General features: G+C 42.4%; 1 pseudogene; it reads left to right on the forward strand.

Annotated features, from left to right (window-relative positions):
* Nucleotides 1-19,696: 19,696 nt before the first annotated feature.
* Nucleotides 19,697-21,264, forward strand: LOC147456565 (uncharacterized; annotated as a pseudogene).
* The last annotated feature ends 358 nt before the right edge of the window (nt 21,265-21,622 follow it).

Raw genomic sequence — 21,622 nt, forward strand, 5'->3', positions numbered from 1 at the left:
ATTGTGGTGAGAAATTCCCACACCCTTTTAACATCAATCCCTACTGGCAAGGCTTCAAAGTAATTGTGGAGATCTAGTTTCTCCAAGTAGTCCCCCATCTTGCTCCTGACAAATTCATTGAGGTCTTGAGGGATCATGGGTAGATCCACTGCATTTCCCTCCGGATCTTTAAACACTCCTTGGTAGATTCTCGAATCATTGGCTTCTAGTAGGTCATCTTGAATCCAAGTGCTTGTGGGCTTCAAGGTTCCCTCTGGGATAACAAAAGGCTCCACTTCTTCTAAGTAGTCCTTGATAGCCATCCTCTTCTTCTTTGCTGGTGACTTTGTGGCTGCCATGGATCCTGTTGCACTCAGTAGTCCAAAGTTAGCATTTTTTTTTCACAGATTTTCTGGTAAACTGAGTTCTGACTACCCAAATGACTTGAAAATTGAAATAAGAACTCAAAAGGGTCTAGGGAAGCCATGCATGTGCCCACAATAGGTTTTTGGCTGAAAAATAAGCATGTAGACATCCTACGCGTAGGATGTCTACTTTCTCTGATTTTGATGAAACTTGACATGCTTGTGGCCCTTGACCTGTGCAACATGTCTATGTACTTGGAATTTGGTTTGGACATCATAAAGTGCAATTTTGAGCACATTTAGGCTTTTGGCTCACAAAATGGGTAGGATGTCCTATATGGATGGGAAAATGATATCCAATTGGTGTGAAATTTGATATATAGGCTTCTTATACCATGTAAAAGACTCCCATGATGTCAACTCCTGCACAGAAGGTCAATATGACCCTGGAGACATCCTACGCGTAGGATGTCTACTATCTCAGAATGACTTGATTTTGGTTCTGTGGGTGGCCCTTAGCATGTAGAACATGGCTCTGTTCTTGGATTTTGATTTGCATAAGTATTGGTGTTGTGAGGAGCATGTTTAGTGTTTTTAGGCTCAAAAAAGTGCATCTTTGAGGTTTTGGGGGCCAAATGTGATGGGTTTGGCTTGAAATTTGATATATGAGCTTGTGAAGATGTTATAAAGATATGTGGAACTCAAAAACACCAGCTGGAGGTCAAATAGGGCATTTAGACATCCTACGCGTAGGATGTCTATTTCACTATTTTTCATATCTGACTCCACAGTTAGCTTGGCAATGTGATAATGAGTATATTGTGCAAGTTTCATGTGATTTGGACTAGTTCTGGTAGGTCTATGACCCTTTATTGCCTCTATGCTCTGACTTTCCATTTTTTTGATGCATATGAAGTCAACTCATGTCCAAATGTGATGAAACTTGATGGCTAGCATGTATAAGCTATGTATGAGGTGAGGTATTGAGTTGGGTGCCCAAACATGGCCTTGAGACATCCTACGCGTAGGATGTCTCCTGAGGAATTCTTTTGGAAGAAGTGCTACCAGTATATGCCCTTAGCCCCCCTGAGTCCCCTTTAAGCCTTATTTCAATAAAAAAGTCAAAAAGATAGATAGAAACTCCCTGTTTGGCTTTCAAAGCCTTTGAGTCGTTTTCTGACTCTTGGAGTGCTTTTCGGCGATGAAATTTTTTGATGTTAGTCTCCATAGCTTCATGGTTCCTTGGGGAACCTTGCCATATGGTTTTTATTGGCTTTGGCTTCACCGGAGCTCCGTTTGGCGATTTGTCGCTCTGGAAGCGCTCGTGGTTGCGTTTGCATGCCGTCGATGACTTGTGGTGGTCTACCACCATAGGACTTGGTTGTTGATGGTCTAGGCAAGCCGCTCGTGAAGTTTGGTGGCAAACGGACATTCGGTTTGGCCGTGAGAGCCAGTTGACGCTTTGTGTGTCCGATGTCGTTTCTGAAGCTTAGTCCCGCTTCGGGTTGCCTTATGGCCATGTGGGCTATATAGCCTTGTAGAGCATGTCGAGATGCTCCTACCCATGAGTTTTGGTAGCATTTGGGCGACTTTCCACCGATTTACCATTTGGTGGCCTCTTGCTGGGCTTGTGGTGCTAGGGTTTTTCCCAATGGTTTTTTGCCGCCTTTGTGCATTCAAGAGTGGTCTCCTATGCTAGGGTAAACCCCCTATGTATCCTTATTGCTATTGGGTTAGCCGTTAGGTGGCTACCTCTACCTGTAGGTCTCTACTATTCCCCGTGTGAACCCTACACTAGTTTTTGCGACAAAACATCAAACATACGCGAAAAGCTTAAGGTGCTGAGCCTACCTCTCATATTTGGAGCCTGTCGGGTGGTCGTGCGCATCGTAGAAGCAGCTAGAATTCCGGTTCGTTCTAGGTGGCTAGAGCTCTCTCTCAAGAAGGAAATAGTAGAAATGAGCTCCTAGTGAAGGGAGAAAATCTTAGAATGGGGGTCCCCGGACCACTTTCTATGAAATTTGACATGTGCTCCTAACTTCTTGCGAGATGCGGTTTAGGCTCGAAAAGTTCCTGATTTGGACTCTGTTTGCGCAGTTTTTGAGAATTTTGACGTTTCGGTCAAAATCTAGCCAAAATACGCCTCCCGCTACATTCACATAATTGCACCCCCATTGTACCATAGGTTGTCCTATAGTCTTTGAATATCCCCATATTTTTTGTTTTTCAATACGATCGTATTTCACATGCTTTTTGTATTTTTGAAGTTTTTCTGTCGATAATTAGTGAAATTTAAAAGAAATAGCAAAATAAACCCAAAAAATCACAATAACTCAAAAACATCACCGCAAAACACTACGTACACTCTCATGCAATTTTTATGGCCGGATTTCTTCGTTTTACCAATATTTTGCCTGAAAAATGGCTATTTTTACATATATACACACACCTACAGGCCTAATTTGGCGTTTGGCTCCATATACTTGTAGATTCGGCTGTATAAGGGCATATGTTCTTAGGTTAGTTCAGAAAGTTTTGCAATCAAACGAAAACCCTTCAAAATAGTCGAAAAACATGCCCTTTTTTGCTCTTTTCACCTTCATTGGGTCCGCATTGAGAATGCCTCCCCCCCTCCTAGTCGGAGTCCTCCCGGACGACAAGGTATCACCTCGGGGTATGTGCAGTGCATGGGTTAAACATTGTGCTAATGTGCGGCCTTGTAATGTGGCCCTACTTGATACATACACAGTGAATGCATGGAAAAATTAATGCTATACAAGAGGAGGGAATAAGCAAGATGCTTATTGGTATTCAACGTCGAGGTTTTCTGTTTGTTGTTGATTTGGTTGGCGGATTTTCTTTGCAATTAAAAGTTGTAATTCTGCTGCTCTTTGTTTGATCGTCTTCTTTGCGAAGGTTGCTTGGGTTGCCGCTACTGTCGATATGGCCGTGGTTATTTCCGTTGATGGAAGTGCCATTTCCGTTGTAGCGATAATCTTGCTCTCTGTTAATTGCCGTTTGGAGTTTTGTTGGGGAGGCTTTTGTTGGTTTATTACCTCGTCCTTGGTCGTCATTGCTGTTCTTCTGATCGGCACCCACATAGATCGGTTTGCCGTTTTCATATTTAGTGAGTACCTGGCTACTGGTGTTGCTTTACTGAAGGGAGTTCCTGTTGCTTTGGTTTGGGGATCCAAATGCGTGTCGTATTTAAGTGGTTACTGAGCATTCTCTTGGGGATCCATATCTTTTTTATTCCCTTGGTTGTTGGTTTAACTGTGTTCTTCTGTTGACTTATGTTGTTGTATTGTGGTTTGTATGCCAGGTCGCCTCTATCCTTCCGTACCCATACTTGTTTTTCGCGTGTTGCTAACCTTGATCTATTCACTCTGGTCTGTGTTGTCTTATTTTTGTAGTGAACATGGTTGACAGTTCCCTGGTTGTTCTCCATGGGTATCGTGTTTTGCTTTATTGGCACCCATCCTTTTTGTTCTTTATCCAGTGATGGTGGTTCTATTATCTGGTTCTTCCGGGTTTTCTGAGCAAAGGCTACCACCTGTTGTTCTTGTACATGCTAAATTTTGACTGTATCCGAATTTCAATCTATCTGCACATTATACTCTTTCTGCCAAGGTTGTCCCAACAACATGGGGTGTAGTGTGCTCGCATCCTCAACCACATAAAGTTTGTGGGGGTAAACATTTTGATGTATTTGTACATGCAATATTGTCCAACCCAATGTGCTTAATGAATTTGAGGTACTGCTTTCCAGCACTTGTTGAGTAGGATGGAGTTGTTCCTCAAGCTTGAGTTGTTTATATAATTTGCAAGAGATCAGATTTGCTTGAGCTCCAGAATCAAGCAATGTCGTCGATTCAACTTGATTGCTACCCACTTTGACTGCAATTATTGGTTCCATTGTGTCTTCACCAAAATTCATTAAACGAATAGCATTTATTCGCAACGGTGATCCACTTTGTTGTTGTTGTTGTAGAAGCCTTCTTTTTGCAATGCGTTCTTTTGCTTCTGCTTATGCTTCTTCTCGCACCCTCTATTTCTCCTTTATCCGTTGTTTTTCTTGATGGATTTGTTGAAGCATATCCTGTGTTAGTGGTAAATGATACTTTTTTAACCGACACCCACTAATCCAATTTGGCATTTCTTCTCCTGCTAACGTAGCAAGTTTGATAGCTCCACTATGTGATAAGTCACTAATCACAAAGGGTCCCATCCCTTGCTTTTTAAGTTTTTTGGCATGTTGCTTCAAAGTATAAACAAGTACATAATCACCTGTTTTCAACTCTTTCGTACGCACATGCTTGTCAAAAAACTCTTTTTGTCTTCTCTTTTTAGCATAGATCGAAGCTACAGCTCGCAGTCGAAGTTCATCTAGCTTTTCAAGATCATCTATTCTTGAAGAGAGCTCATAGCCTGTCCATTCTAAGCGTTTCGCTACTCGTAGAGTTGGAATAAAAAACTCTATCGATAATATAGCGTTTAGACCAAACACCATGTTGTACGGTGTTGTTCCAATAGATATTTTATAAGCTACCCTGTATGCCCATAGTGTTGAGTGTAATTGCTGATTGCAGTCTATCCTTGACTCTGATACAATTTTAGTCAAAACAGTGCATAGTGTTTTATTTGTGGCCTCAGCTTGTCCATTTGTCTGTGGATGATATGGAGCAGATTTTCTATGTATGACCATGAATTCCTCTAGCAAATATTCAATGACTTCATTAAGAAAATGTGTTCCTCGATCACACTGACAATTTCTATTGGTAATCCGTATCGTACAAATGCATTTTCATACAAAAATTGTACAGTGGTTCTTGCCTTTGCTTTTTGTGTTGCTTTGGCTTCAGCCCATCTTGTGAGATAGTCCGTAGCCACAATGATATATTGGGTATGGGTGCGATATGCAGGGGGTGAAATAGGTCCCACAAAATCAATTCCCCATTTTGCAAATGCCCGTGCTCCCATCATTGGCCGTAGTGGCATCTCATCTCTCTTTATCGGCACCTTAGTGCGCTGACATGCGTCACAGCGCTTTACAAACTCCTCAACATCCATGCGCAATGTAGGCCACCATATTCCTGCGGTTAAAACAATTTTTGTTGTCTTATCACCTGAAAAATGGCCTCCACTTATTCCTCCATGTGCGTGTTCTAGAATCAGCAGGTATTCACTTTCACTTGCACAGATTCTAAGTTGATTGTCCTTTCCTCTCTTGTAGAGTTGATTTCTAATTAAATTAAAGTCTCGAGCCTCCAACTCTATAGCCCTTTTTCACGCTTTTGTTATGTTTTCAGGAAATGTCCTTGTTGTTAAGAAATCAATGATATATTGACTCCATGCAGGTGCAATGATTACCTGAAACAATGTCGCGTGATCCACCGGTCGTTTGGCACTACATATAGTACAATTGTTAACATAAGCATGTGTGTCAGCATACATAGTTGGCCAATAAACTTCTAAGTGTTTCAATCTTTGGTGTGTTTTTCTTGTTGAACAATGAAATGCACAATCTTGGATGTGTGCTTCTTCAAGATAACACTCGAATTCCTTTGGATTTATACATAATCATAGAATTTGGTCCGAACCTAGATGGTACAGTCGTCCTGCAACTGACAATTTTTTGTCGAAATGTTTGTTGTTTGGATCTCTCTTCCTTGTTATCAAATCTACCTCCAAAGGAAAGAATGCTAACAATTTCCTGAGACCATTTGGGTATCATTTCAATATTGAAAAGATAAGCATCAGGTATGTCATCATCTACTCCTTCAGGAGCTTCCCCGTTTTGTAGCCTTGAAAGATGATCCACCCGCAGATAAGTTTTACCTTTTTTTACTACCATTGTGAAGTCAAACTCTAGCAATATAATAAACCAGTGTACAATTCTCCCAATATTGCATGGTTTATTTACTAGATACAAAAGGGCTTGATGATCTGTGAAGAACACAAATTTGTTTGCAAGCAAGTAATGCCAAAATTTCTTTACAGCATAAATAATTCCTAATCCCTCTCTTTCAGTGGTGGTGTAGTTCTTTTCTGCACTATTTAGCTGTCGGTTCGCATAACAAACTGGGAAATCCATTGTTCCGTCTCCAGGTTGAGCCAGAATACTCCCAATTGCGTATGCAGATGCATCAATGTGAACATGGAATATCTTTTCCCAATCTGGTGCTTTAAGAACAGGTGCTGATAGAAGGTTTTCCTTAAGCTTTTGGAATGAAGTTTCACACTCCTCAGTCCAGTCGAAACTGACTAATAAGCGATATAGTGGTTGTGCAATGACCGCATACATATATATGAATCTTTGATAGTATCCACAGTGTCCCATGAAAGATTGTACTTGTTTGGCATTAGTAGGCTTGGGCAAGTCTGCTATGACTCTAATTTTGTCTAGGTCAGTGGTTGTGCCATTTCTTGAGACAATATGTCCTAAGATGCGGCCTTGCCTTACCATAAAAATGCACTTTTCCGGGTTGAGACAGATTTGATATGTTCTGCACTTCTCAAATACCTTTTGTAAATGGTCAATATGTTCTTCTCTAATAAGAGAGTGGACACAGAGATCATCCATATATATTATTAAGAATAATCTCAGATTTTCTTTAAACGCATGAGTCATTAACCTTTGGAAGGTAGCTGGGGCATTGGTTAGGCCAAAAGGCATAACTCTATACGCATATATTCCCCACTATGTGGCAAATGCTATTTTGTGTTGATCCTCTATTGCAATTGCCAATTGGTTATACCCCGAAAACCCATCTAAAAAGGAATAGGCCTGTTTTCCTGCCACCCTCTTAAGCACATGTTTTGTGATCGACAAGGGATAATTATCCCTTATTGTGGCTGCGTTCACTTTTTTGAGGTTCACACACACATGCAGCTTTTCGTTCTTTTTGGGGACAACCACAATGGGTGACACCCAATCTGTATGCTCGATTTCATAGATGAATTCAGCATCCATTAGCTTGTCAATCACTTCTTTAATTCGTTTAGCGAATGTGTCATTATATGTGTAAGGACGCTGTTTGCTAGGTTTGACATCTGATTTCAAAGGAATTGTATGTTGGCATATCGATGGATCAACTCCTTTGAGGTCTTTGTAGGACCATGCAAACACATCTTTATACTTCTTGAGAAGTTGTGTTAGCCTTTCTTCTTCTTCAGGCTCTAAATCAGTTGCTATATAGACAGGCTGAGGCTCTTCGCTTGGCGCAACGAGGTCTATCTGTTTTGCATTTTCCGGCCCATCGTAAGATTCCTGGTTTATTCTTTCCCTTATTGGTGGTGTCATTATGATTTTTCTGTCTTGGATGGTGAATTTTCGATAGTGAGATGGTACATTCATGTTTTGTTTTTCTGAATCCTTCTTACCGTCACTTTCTCCCTCAGTAGTTCATACCTCTCGTAACGACCGTTTTAGTTCTTGATATTTCTTTTCACGCTCCATTTTGGTCCACTCTGGATCTTTTGTCTTTTCCTGTTTTGATTGTTGAGATTTTCTTGATTTTGTTTCTGTTTTAGTCTTCCGTGCTTGTTTTATTTCCTCATGTGTCCTTTCCCTTCGAACTCTTGAGAATCCTGATATTTGGTCTTTTACACAATCCTCTGCCTTGACAAGCATTAGATAATGAGTTTTATCTTTTATCCTGGGCATCAAGTTCTCTCTAATTTTGTTTTCTGCTCTTTCTTTTCTATAGCGTTCCTGGCGTCTAGGGTGTTGATTTGCAAAATCATAAAACTTGATATTTGCGGTTGTCTCCCCACGCTCGCTTAAGCTGTCTGAACACTCGTTATTTGCATCGTTACTTAATTCCAGATGCTCAGAGGAGTCATAAAACTCTTCTTATTCTCGTGATTCTACGTACTCATCTCCTGCTGGTATAAGGTTTACCATGTAATAGGGTAGCACATCATAGCCATCCTTATTGCAAAATTTTGTCGTTGGGCTATGTGTAATGGTACAGACATCCAATGTTGCTAGTATGTGTTCCCATTCCAAAGGTTCTAAGGCATCTTCGGGAAAAGGTTCTGGAATGTAATCCTTGTCTTCAATAGCTCTTTCTAAGATGCATTCCTCTCTTTTTAATCTCCCACAATGTGAAGCTCCGCACATCCATAGCTCTTTTTTCTGTCCTAACCATGCTGGGAGTTCGGACCCTGCCAATGTAGCTGAATCAAACTCTTCCACTGGTGTCTGGTTTACATCCTTGTAACTATGGTCTTTTAGGTATATTTTGGTTGTAGTCTCCCCACGTCTGAGGTATATGTGGTCGTAACTCCAATCTTGGACCATCTTTAATTGTCTCATGAATGGTCTTCCGAATATGATCTCGTAATTGTTCTTTTTGTCGAAATCAACTATTGCAAATGTATGCTCATACTTGATTCCGCAAGAGGTGACAATTACTTTTTCTAAAAGTCCTAGAGGCTTTTTCGTGAACCCATCTGCCAGTTGCAATTTCATTTTGGTAGCTCTCAAAGCCGGTTTTCCCCATTTTTTCCAGATTTCTTTGGTGGCGATAGCGACTCCCGCTCCACTGTCAAGAATAGCTTTGGATACTACTCCCTGGAATTCTATTGGTAGTGTGGTATTTCCATCTTCTCCCTCGCAATATTCTCCAACCTTGTTTAAAGGTACTGGCCTAGTGTTTAGTTGAGGCTTGTCCAATTCTCTGATCCCTTCTTGAAGCTTCGAGGTAGGGTATTTTACTCCAAATTTTTCTAAGCATTTGCATACGATAGTCCACATGTTTGGTCGTAACCTCAGGAGTTCGGCTAACGTGATTGTGCATGCTACAGGTGTGGAAAATAACTCAATCAACCCTTGTGAATCCATCACTCTGTTGGAAGAAAGTCTTTGAGATGGGATTACTCTCACCTCAGACTTAGCTTCATACTCCCCTAGGTAAGAGGGTAAAGTTTTTAGCGAGTCTGGTTGGCTGTGCCCCGAACTAATTGAACCGTGGTCTCCCCCTTGTGAATGCATATCAAAGTTCATTTGTGATCTTGCCTCAAACTCTTCAATGGGAGGTAAGATCTCATTTTTCTCCTTTCTAGTGCTATTTATTTGGTGGTTCACCCTGTTAGCTTCATTTGCTTCACGGATTTGCTTCCACAGGTCGTCTATATTGTTACAATCCTTACCCATTTCTACCAATGTTTTAGGCTGGCAACCATCAATTGTCTCATCTGTTGTATTTGACACTATGATAGATTCTCTCCTAGACTCAGAGGCAGTCGTGAGTCTCTCCTTTGTGTCTACTTGTTTCTCTAGAGTTGGTTTGATAGGGGTTGGAGCTGGTACCTCGTGCCAACTTGCAGGTTTACCGAGCGGATTTTCTATCAAGGATTGGGTTGTTTCAATCATCTTTCGACACATTTCCAACCTCCGTTTTTCTATTTCTACATATGCATATTTCATCCATCTTTGCTCTTGGTTTTGGTTGTTTTTGAGTCTGGCTTCGTATGCCTTTAAAAGTGCGTCAAGCTGCTCATTTACTTTTTCTACCATCACTGATCCTCCCGATCTTGCACTTTTGGGTTCTACTATTTCCTTGGCTCCTTTGGTTGTAGCAGTGTGTGAACTTAAACTAGTTAGATCCTCTAGCCGCTCCAATCTATCCTTTGTGTGTTTTAACTCATCGGATAGAGTTGTTTGCTCTCGTTCTCTCCTGGCTTTCATACTCGCCTTTCTAGCCTTCCAAGTGCTTCTCTGATTTTTCATTTCTGCACTTGGGGCATCGGTCTTTGGCTCTTCTATTATGGGTTCGTTTGTCATTCTTTGAGCTTGTGCTCGTGTCACTACATGAATAGGTATTACTGTCTCGTTTTCTGACCCTCCACTGGAAGGTACTGATTCCAGCATGTTCAAAGTAATTTTTGCTCCTTTGCTCGGTTTCTTAGGGCAATCAGGAATCAAGTGAGTAATTCCACACTCGGTGCAATATGCGTTGACTCTAATGATTTCATCGTGAGGACAATCCCTTAGCCAATGATCTCCGCCACACTTGTAGCAGGGTCCCTTAGGCTGTTGAGGTGCTCCTTGAGCTCCTCTCTGTTGGTATGCATGCCTCTGCCGGCCCATGCCTCCGTTGGCTATGAGCAACAGTGTTCGTTCATCCAAGCTGTATCTTCCTTCTCCTGCTGCCTGTGCAGCTGTTGGTGGTCCTGTACTTCCAATCATGCTCCAAGGTTCTGGCGTTGGGGGTTCTTCCGGTGGATAATAAACAGGATTTTCTGCATATCCATTGGAATCTTTGTAATATGCATGCATAGGTACCAAAGCATTCTCTTCTGGTTCGTTTACCGTTGGTGTGTATCTTATGCCGACCGGTCTTACTCCTGGTAGGGGTGGTTGTTGCCCCAATACTGGTTGTGGTCTCTCAACTCCTACAGGTCGTGGTAGGTTGCCTTCTTGATACCTAGGCATCGGTGGAAGTTGAGGAGATGCTACCTGAGCTTGGGGAGCATATGGTCGTTCTCTCATATATCCCTTGTTATAATAACATTCCTCCGTCACATGGTTTGTCCATTTTTGTTCAATAGCACACCACTTTGGCTGCTTAGCCTGAGGCTTGGCATACATATTAATTTTTTTAAGCACTTCCTCCACAAGCTGCTTCTGGCTTACAGCTACTTCTCCTTTCGGTGTTGTCTTAGCGAACTTGCTTCCACTTTGTTGTGAGGATGAATCGTCATCGAGATCCTTGAATTCACCCTCCTTGTAGACCGCACAATTGTCTACAAGGTAAAGAGCTTCCTTAGTTAACTCATTTAACATTGTGCTCCTCTTCATATGTAAGTCCTTCTGGAGATCTGTGTTCCTTAGTCCTTGAATAAATATATGCATAAGTCTGGACTAAGTTGGTAGTTCTTCCACAGGGCAGAACTTCACATATCTCTTTAGTCGTAGGGCTACCTTTTGCACAGATTCCCCTTCTTTCTGTTTGAATTTGTGGATTTGTGAGACTGTATTATGAGCTATCCCCCTTTGTGAGAATTCCTCAATAAACTCGTCAAAAACCTCCTCCATAGATTCAAAGTCTCTACGCTCCACAGAGTCAAACCAAGTGGCGGCATCCTCTTCTAGGGTAAGCCCAAACCCTGCAAATTGAATAGGGAAGTCCAAAACTTCTTCAGCTCTAATTACACGCACAAAGGCTGCTACATGATCCCTAGGATCTTTGTTTCCCGTGTATTTCTTGTTTACCCATTTTTGCACCTGAGAAGGTCTAATTCTACGATGGTCTACAAATCTCATCATTGGTTCTCCTCGTCCTACTCGATATACCTCCTCTGGCCTTCGGTAGTGGCAGGGTTCCTCTCCCAGAGGTGCCCCTAAGCCATAATTTCTGATGGTTCTTGCAAGGAGGTGGTTCATCTCTTCGAATTCGTTCTATGGGTTGTCTTCCGAGCTCTGCCGACTCTTGAGTTTTTGTCTTACTCTCGCCTTGATACTGTGAATAGAGTGGTGGTTCTTGTAAATCTCTTAGCCCTCTTGCGGCTGGATAACCATCTCTGTTTCGGTCTTGTTCTAATGTCACACTTTGTTGAAGCGATGCCTACAATGATGGTTGGTTTGCCTATTGGTTATGGTAGTTGAACGTCTGTTGTCGGTTAGAATGTGATGTTGCGTCGTACTCTTCTGAAAATGGATTTGTTGACTTGCTAGGGGTATAGGTGGACCTTGGTACTTCTTCGGGAGAATATGTTAATATTTTTGAATTGTTGCCTTTTCTACCTCCTCTGGGAGAATTTGTTTGTATTCTCGCCCGTACCTGTCAACAAAAATGATATCCTTCCCCATAGTAATTTCATAAGAGAACAAGTAAAGAAACTTGTCTTTGCTTAATTCATTTGGGTAGGGTTCTTTGCATCGAAAATAAGAGACTACTCCCTCGCTCTCATGCTTGTAAATTCCCACATTCTCATTATATGTAGAGACCCTGGTTGTTTTTTTATCATACATAAAAAGAGCTCTAGGTTTATCAATTTTTGGAGGCGGCTCTTGAGCCTCTGAGACCATTTTGCCTTTTGCAACATTATCTCCATATCTGTTGTAATCCTCAGGGTTACTAACTATCAGATAGTGGTTTCCCTTTTCGTCTCGGAATCTATCTCCATCATCATAGACTCGAATTATCTCCAATCTCTGAGAAGGTCTTTCCTCTATACAAATACACTTGCGTCCCCGATTCCCTAGAGTTTGTTCCTTCTAAGAAGATTATAGTGAACTTGGCATCGTTCAAAGGGTTTTGGGAGGTACTTTCTCCTAGCATTGGTCCTTCAACGAAGAAACCTCCTGGCTGTTGACTACCCATCATGAAGAAGGACTAATCTGATGAAGTGTCAGTATCACTACCCTCCTCAATGATTGGTGCTAATGGATCTAGTCTTGCCTGAGCTACACTCTCCTCAGCGGACACTAAGCTACCCTGATCACCTGCCACTTTTTGGTCTCTTGGAATGTGTCTTCCTGATCTTAAATTCATCAAACTTAGCAATGCAATTTATCACAAATCCAATCACTCACCTGGCAAGGGATCAGTTTCCGCACAACTTCTTGTCTTGCCGCTGAATATACCTGTACATAAGGGTTTAATTTCGGCAATCGAATCAAAGCATTTAATCGCTAGAGGTGGTCTTAGTAATGATTTGTGTAACTGGAGGGTTAACCTCAACCACTACTGTACTCTATACACTTCGGATGTTCTTGATTAAGTCTGCTAATCTGGAACTGTACTTTACCCGAGTGTTTGTTAGTCTAGAGGTAAAGTCTTAATTCCGTCAAAAGGTCAAACAAGGTCCAATTTCACTTCTGAAAGAAGTTCTGGAACTCTTAAGTCAATTGGAACATCACTCTATGTCCACAGTCAGATTTTGACTTCAATAAGACCCTATAGACATCCTACGCGTAGCATGTCTACCTGCTCTGTTTTGGCTAAAATTTGCACTATAAATTCCCCTTAATGTGGTGAGTCCACAGCTTTTCTCACTTTTGATTTGGACACCTATAAGCTGGTCAACTGATCAGAAATCTGTTCCAGTAGCCTGATGTTGATCTGATATTTCACCAGTCAAATCAACTCCAATTTGGACCAAAATTGACTAGGAGGCTTGCTTAAGGCTACACAACACCCTGCTATGTCCACAGTCAGATTTTGACTTCAATATCATGCCTTAGACATACTACGTGTAGCATGTCTAACTGCTCTATTTTGCTCCAAACTTGAGCCACAGCTTCCCCTTGATGTCAACAACCCAATGCTATGCCTAGATTTTAGTTTGGATTTCAAAAGACCCCAAATTTAGCTATTCTAGCCTTTTTCAGTAAAAAATGCTAAAGTCTGCTTAAAATCCAATTTTCTCACCCAATTGAGATGAAACCTTTCTCATGCACTCAATAAATCATGTAGATCATGCTCATAAAGACATCCTATGGTTTGGTCCCAAAAATTATACCTTGGACCCAATTTGGGTAGGATGTCTGGCAATTTTTGTCTTTTGGCCTTATCTTGTCAAGATATGGTCAATCTTCCACTTTCCACGTGAAAATAGGGTAAAACCTACCTTCTAAACACTCTGGTCAACTCAGATTTTCAAAATTCTCACCAGAACACCCTGTAGACATCCTACGCGTAGGATGTCTACTGCGCCTTTTCTCAGACTAAAGTGCTACTTTGCCTTCCCTATGCTCTCAACAAGTGCCAATATGCCTTACAAGTGCAAAAATATGCAAATTTCTATCAATTTAAACCTTTTCTGAATCCGCCTTTTAGCTTTTGGGCAATCCAATAAGGGAAAAACACTCAAATCTATATGTTACTAGGGTGAAACCCACCCTCTGAACACACAGGTGACCTCAGTTTCCACAAATTCCCTACCAAAAACCCCCTGGAGACATGCTACGCGTAGGATGTCTATTGTCTTAAAATTTAAATTTTTTCTGACAGAAGTACTCCCTATGCTTTGCAGCTCTCTCAAAAATACTCACAGAAACTTTTGAACTTCCATTCAGCTTCTAAACACTCTTTTCCATCTTTTACAGCTCTTTGATGTGCCTAACAGCAAATATAGCATGCATGAAGTGCTCCAGATCATAAATCATGATGTCCTACTTACCCTACTCCTACTCATCATGTGAGATGGTGATTTTGGTTTCTCGGTTGCTTCCTGGCCTCCCTGGACTCTCAAGCTATCCTTTCACCGCCTCTACCACTCCAACTCCTACTCTCCTACCTAATACTACCTAAATCGAAGGATCTAGGCCAGACACTCGCTCCCTAGACTCCTCCTAAGACCTAGAGAGTCCCCCACCCTCTGATCCTATCTAAATGTAAAATAAGACTCTGGCAAGCAAGAGAATCCTTATCCTCAAGGACTAGTCTCGGTCACCTACCTAGGGTTTTCGTCCCCGACACGACGCCAATGTTTGCGGATACGCCGCGATGGACGTCAGCACAGTGAGAACTCACCTAACAAGATTTGTCAGCTAAGGACGAAGCTCGACCCGCAAGCGCGTGGAAGCAAGCATAGGGTGTCAACCTACACTCGACCGACTATTGACTACTTCCTATAGAGGTCTCTACCCAATGTCTAAGTTACATCCTTCAATAGTACACAAGAGGAGATTTCCTACAACGCTTTCAAGAGCCAAATACCCATCAAACGTTCTCGAAACTCTACAGAACTTGAGGGAAATTCTATTAACACCAATAGGTCGCTCTCCCTAAGGTCCATGAACCAAAACCCAAACCCTGAACACCCGGTGCGGAATCGCGTAGGATGTCTGGTCAAAATTTACAGGTCGTCGTTTCTGAAAACTAGAGTGCCTAATGTGTAGCTCTACTCATTGCGAATGAGTGGATATGCTGAAATGCAAAAATAGACATCATATGCTCACCGAATCACTAGAAATAGCTTGCAGGTCAATTGCGCGAGGTCGGGCCGTACAGGCGTAATGTAGGTGTTGGCGCGTAGCTTTCTCCGAGGGCAACAAGCTGAACTTCTCCGCATTTGATTCCAACCACCAGTGTGCGTGTCGCGTCAAGATAAACTCTCACTCTCTCTTGTACACAGAGTACACTCAACTCACACAGAAAAATTTATTAAAAATGACAAAAGGTTTTTTGCATTAAGGTCAAAAGTGTTATAAATACCTTACAATTTCAAACCCTAATGTTCCAATTTAACCATTTACAAAGTCTAAATGTCAAAAATGGGATACAATTTGGAAGCTTCTGCAAGCCCCACTATTTACAAAGGTGAAATGACGGTTTCTTCTCAATTAAGGAATGATTACAAAGGAAATTAGTATCTCGCCGGGCAATCATCCTCCGTTGAGTGTGTCCAGCCACTAACATAGTAGAACTATGTACCCTAAAAGTACTTAATTTCAAAATCCAAAATTCAACGCTCGAGTCTCAACTCTCGAGTTCTTTTCTTGCTCTCCAGCATTCGAGAAACATGTCTCTCAACTTAATATTGTGTCGTTTTGAATTTCAAAAATCCTAGAAAGGGCAAGGGAAAATGGAGAAATTGCACCCAAAAATAGAGAAAAATAATGTAAAACCCAAAAAATAATCTAATTTATCTAAAACTTCCTCTTGAAAAATTGAAGGAAAGGAATGTTGTATGTTTGAAAAAATGATTTTCCCCGAAAATTCTTTCTCACGCCGCACGCCGCTGGCCTCAGACTCCACTCCATCGCAGACTCAAGTCTTGAACTACAGTGCTTTTGCTTGAGCCTTGTGCTGCACAGTTGGAGCCTCTCCTGCATGTCGAGTGTCCTAATTAACCTAGGAAACCTAGTATGAGGTCAGCTGCAACTCACAAAACCGTAATTAAGCAAAGCTGTTGCAATTAGAGTGGAGCAGCTGCATCAGCAAAAAAGCATGCGATTCTGATTGAATGTATGTTCATGTTCTTGGCCCTTCAACATCCCGCGCCGGCGTGGAAGGACAAGCAATAGAGTCCGAACTCTTTTGAGATCACGGTTCATCAAAAAATCGTCCAAAAAACCCACATCTTGTTGACCTCCCCATACCTAAATATGAGTAGTTATGCAAAAGCGGCAAGACAAGTTGCTCTTTCACTACAGAGGACACGAACACTCTCGGCACCACCGCTGTCTTATTCCTCCTCTTTATCTTCTACTGTACCTGTGTGCCTACTTCTGGTGGCCTCCCACTACTTGCATCGATCTCATGTTGGCTCCTATTGGAAGCACCCTATGACTAAAGAGCACTGTTGCTATGAATCCACATTGTTGGCAGTAGCCTGTGAATTGGCAGCAACTAGGCGCTTGGTGGCCTACTCAGACCCTACTGTAAAACCTTTCACGCTGACACGATATGTTTAAGGATCGTGTCCAAGTGCATAGCTTTATAGTTATTAGGAATTTTCCCACTAATTGTAGCGTCAGCAAGGAGTCGATTTCACGATGAGGCATACTCTCAAAAGACTTCGGACTCTGCTGGAAATCCTTCCGCGCCGGCGCGGTATGTTGAAGGACCAAGAACAAGTTCAAACATTCAATGTGAATGGCAACCTTATTTATATATTTTTATGTCCATGTGTTAGCTTAATGCATTTGAGACAATGCCCTTAATTCTTTCACGCAGACACGGGATGGCTAATGGCTCATGAAACACCTCTGCTGGTTTGTTCCCTCGTTTTATTCATTAATTTACAAGATTCTTGCCATTCCTACCTCCCACCTTCCACCTTGACATTGCTACCCTTTTAAAAAAGGGGCTAGATTTGAACTCAAAGCTGCTAGTAAACTAGCTCCCACAATGTTTCCGTAGCCAATCGGGCACACACAGGACCTTGCAACGTGTAGTTATCCACTGAATTAAAAAAAGGTGTCTGTCTGACCCTACCTCCCGCCCTCATTGCATGATGTCAACTCACGCCTTCAAAGCCTTAGCATTTTCCTTACTCACACATTGCTTTGTGCAGTTTGCTTGCCTCGCCTTGCCTCCCCGCCCTGCAACACCCCTTCTCTTTTGATTCTGTTTGCCAAGGCTTTTGTCAAATGGCTTTTGTCAATTAAGGAAGTGGGGTGCACTAAACTGGATTTTCTTCATTGTTAAGTATGGAGCCTGATTTACCCCTTCTAATTTTCTGAATTATAAACGCACATTTGTAAGGCCCCCGTTTTTTACTAAGCTACGCCCTATTTCCTAACAACTGGTATCAGAGCAAGGTTTGCTCGTAGCTAAAGTATCTCAAGGAAAGGATTCCTTGAATTGAGTGGGAGTAATGGCGGAGGAAGGGAAGCTCAAGATCAAGAAGTTCAATGACAAGAACTACCAAGATTGGAAGATGCAGATTGAAAACTATCTCTACAAGAAGGACCTTTATTTGCCACTAGGCGGTCTTGCAAAGAAGCCCGCAACGATGGCAGAGGAAGCAAGTATTGCCCTTGACCGAAAGGCATTGGGAACAATCTGGTTAAGCTTGGCGTCAACGGTGGCCTTCAATGTTTTGAAGATGAAGACCATAGAGGACTTGATGAGGTCACTTGATGGCCTGTACAAGAAACCATCGGCATCCAATAAGATATTTCTCATGAAGCGGTTGTTCAATCTAAAGATGGTAGAGAATGGTTCAGTTGCAAAACACCTAAATGACTTTAACACCAACATAAGTCAACTTCGATTGGTGAAAATAACTTTTGATGACAAAGTGCGAGCTCTCCTTATACTCATCTCTATCAAATAGTTGGGACAGCCTTGTGATGGCTATAAGTAATTTTGTCTTTGGCACAAATACTCTTAAGTTTGATGATGTTGTGGGTGTCCTCCTAAGCAAAGAAATACGAAGCAGAATCACAGAAGAATCATCAAGTGCTGCACTGTCAGTGGAAACAAGAGGAAGGCCTAAGGAGAGGTTCAAAAACCAAAATGCTCGTGATCGCTCAAGGCCGAGCAAGTCACGCACAAACTCAATTCTTGAATATTGGAATTGTGGCAAGAAGGGCCACGCCAAGAAGGATTGTTGTTCTAAGAAGAAGAAGGAGTCAGAGTCTCAAGACAACAAGCCAATATCGGAGGCCAATGTGGCAGGTAAAGTAGAGCAAGATGCTCTAATTCTCTCATTAGAATATGTGTCTAATTCCTAGATAGTAGATCCCGGGGCTTCATTCCATGCGACACCACACAAGCAACATTTCCAAGATTACACCAAAGGTAATTTTGGGTATGTATACTTGGGACTCGGGAGATGATGAAGCTTGTGAAATTGTCAGCAAAGGTATAGTTTGTGTCAAAATTGCTAACGGAAATGAATGGAAGCTTAAAGATGTTAGGCATGTTCCTTCTCTTCGCAAGAATTTGATCTCTACAGAACAATTGGATGATGAGGGTCACAACATTGCATTCGGAAACAAACGGTGGAAGATCTCAAAGGGATCTTTGGTGGTTTCCAAAGGAGAAAAGGTTGGTACACTTTACTTGTGTACTGTCAGCTCGCAATCTTTAGCTTGTACAACAACTACAGAAGTCGACAGTGCGGTGTGGCACTCGGCGGCTTGGGCATATGAGTGCCAAAGGAATGCAAATCCTTCAATCGAAGAAGCTGCTACCGGGTTTGAAAGAAGTAGACTTAGAGTTCTATGAAGATTGTGTTTATGGTAAACAAAAGAGAGTAAAATTTCAAAAATCAGGAAAGAAACGAAAAAATAAAAAACTTGAGTTGGTTCATTCTGATGTTTGGGGTCCTGCAAGTACACCATCACTTCGTGGCTCATTGTACTATGTAACATTCGTAGACGATGTAACTAGGAAAACATTCATTGTACTATGTAACCTCTATAGACGATGCGACTAGGAAAACATGGGTTTATGTAATGAAGAATAAATCCGATGTGTTTTCCATATTTCAAAGTTGGAAGGCCTTAGTGGAGAATGAAACAAGTACCAAAGTTAAATGCCTCATATCCGACAATGGAGGCGAATATTACAGCCAAGCTTTTGAAATCTTTTGCGCTAGCAAATGGCATTCGGAGGCAGAAGACAACCCCAAGGACACCTCAACAAAATGGGATTGCGGAAAGGATGAACAAGACAATCATGGAGCGAACACGAAGCATGCGGCTACATGCAGGCCTACCGCTTGAGCTTTGGGCGAAAGAAGTAAGTACGTCTGTGTACTTAATCAACCTGTCACCCTCAACGGCATTGGATGGGGGAGTTCCAGAGGAGGCGTGGACAGGTAAACCAGTGAACACTTCATTTCTCAAAGTGTTTGGGTGCAAGGCTTTCATGCACATAGATAGAAGCCTAAGGCCGGGTTCAGATGACCCGGTGACAGTGCGCAAGCACACACGCAGACCAATGGCTCGCTTGCACCTGGAAGGTGGCGTTCAGACGGTGCGGCAGCTTAGCCAGTTTGGCATGCCAACGCAAGGCAAAACGGGACGCATTTTCTTCCGACCCCCCCCCCCCCCCCCCCCCCCCCCCCCCCCCCCCATCTCGCCAACTTGGCTGAGCAAGCTCCACGTGGGATGAGCCCCACATCCACCTTCCAATTTTTAGCCTTTTAATTAATGTTCCATTTCCAAACGTTCACAAATGTAAAAGTTTTATCAAACAGTCTCATTATTTTAGGCCCATATAACACCACCCCCACCCCCCCACCCCCCCCCCCCCCCCCCCCCCCCCCCCTTCCTTCTCTTCTCTTCATACACTTTGTGCATTGGGTAGCTCTTTGAGCTTCCTTTTTTGATCGACAGAGATAGAAGCAGGGAAGGTGATGAATTGCACCTTTTTTTGTTGGCATTTTGATTAGCCGTCTTTCTCATTGAACATGGATTCCTTACCTTCTCTTTCTTTTTTTGTAGGCCATTGAAGGCGACGTCGTATTCGAAGCGGCAAGGTAACATCGGGTGCCTCTCCAATTATGCCCATACCTCCCTCTCGACCAAATTATGCTTCCAGCCCCCATTCTCCCCCCCCCCCCCCCCCCTTTCTCTCTCTCTCTCTCTCATCACGCATACCACTCACCACACATCAAAATGTGCTCGTAACTCTCTCTCTCTCTCTCTCTCTCTCTCTCTCTAGGATGGGTCCACGAACAAATTACTACTCATTAAGGTTGAATATGTCCATAATCCCCCCCCCCCCCCCCCCATACCCTTCTTCTTGTGCACAAAACCATCCAGGAAGAAAGCCTTGCACTTGGGTGGAGAGGATGTGCAAGAGATTGCACCGACGGCTCCATCAAAGAAGGTGAGGGTATCCAAGAAGAAGGGCATTGTGGAGCTCAAAGATGACGAAGACATCATCCAAAAATCCAAGGGTCAATGGAAGGACATCTGGGTTGACCAGCTTATCCATGTGAGGGAGGTATGCACGAGGAGTTCAACAATCCTCAAAAGCAAGGGATCAATCTATGGGCAAAAGTGGCTGCACAATTGGCCTCCACATACCATGACTTTGATAAAGATAGCGAGGCATGCTGCAAAAAGTGGGGCTCTGTACTTGGCCAATATAGGCTGGATAAAGCACATGATGCTACATCTTGCAATTGCAGAAAATGCACATGTAAATGGTATGATGTTGTAGATGATTACTATCATGATAGGGCCTCTGTGAACTATGTTAGCCATGCCTCCTCGACCACACACAAAAATACTAAGATGAGTGAGGTACCAAACGAAGAAGACTCCAAAGCCTCCCAAATCAAAATTCAAGCCACAACCACCACCAATGGCAAGCGGTCTACTCCAAAGGTCGAGGAGTCTTTGGCACAAATGGCGGACACTAGTCGAGCTTTACTTGACCACTTGAAAGATAACTCCAACCGGCAAGAGGCACTTGAAAACAAGCGCTTGGACTTGCTGGCTAGTTTTCGTGACACCATGGCAGGGTTCTTAAAGCATGCTAGTAATGACAACAAGTGACAAGCTACTAACTAGTGAAGCCTATGGTCTTCAGAGATTCAATCCTTTCTTGTCTCTATCTTCCTGTTTTTAACGTTTGTGATGACTTTGGATAACTTTATTTTCTTTGGAAGTAAGCGTATTGTGTACATGCAATGCTTTCTTTTAGTTGACTATGCTACATTGCTTGTGTGAACCTACAGGATAGGAGTCCTATGTCTAGAGAGATGGTGCTTCATTGTGCTTGGCTATGCTCTTTAGCAATTGCAGAATTACTAAAGGATGGACCCAACCAAAATGATGTGGCCTTCTTGCAAACATGGTTGCATTTAATCCAATGTATGGGCTGATCAGTCAACCTCAACATTGGTAGAAGATG

This window comes from Adiantum capillus-veneris, chromosome 6, assembly GCF_014529385.1.
Source record: "Adiantum capillus-veneris isolate H3 chromosome 6, ASM1452938v2, whole genome shotgun sequence".
In the NCBI taxonomy this organism is placed as follows: Eukaryota; Viridiplantae; Streptophyta; class Polypodiopsida; order Polypodiales; family Pteridaceae; genus Adiantum; species Adiantum capillus-veneris.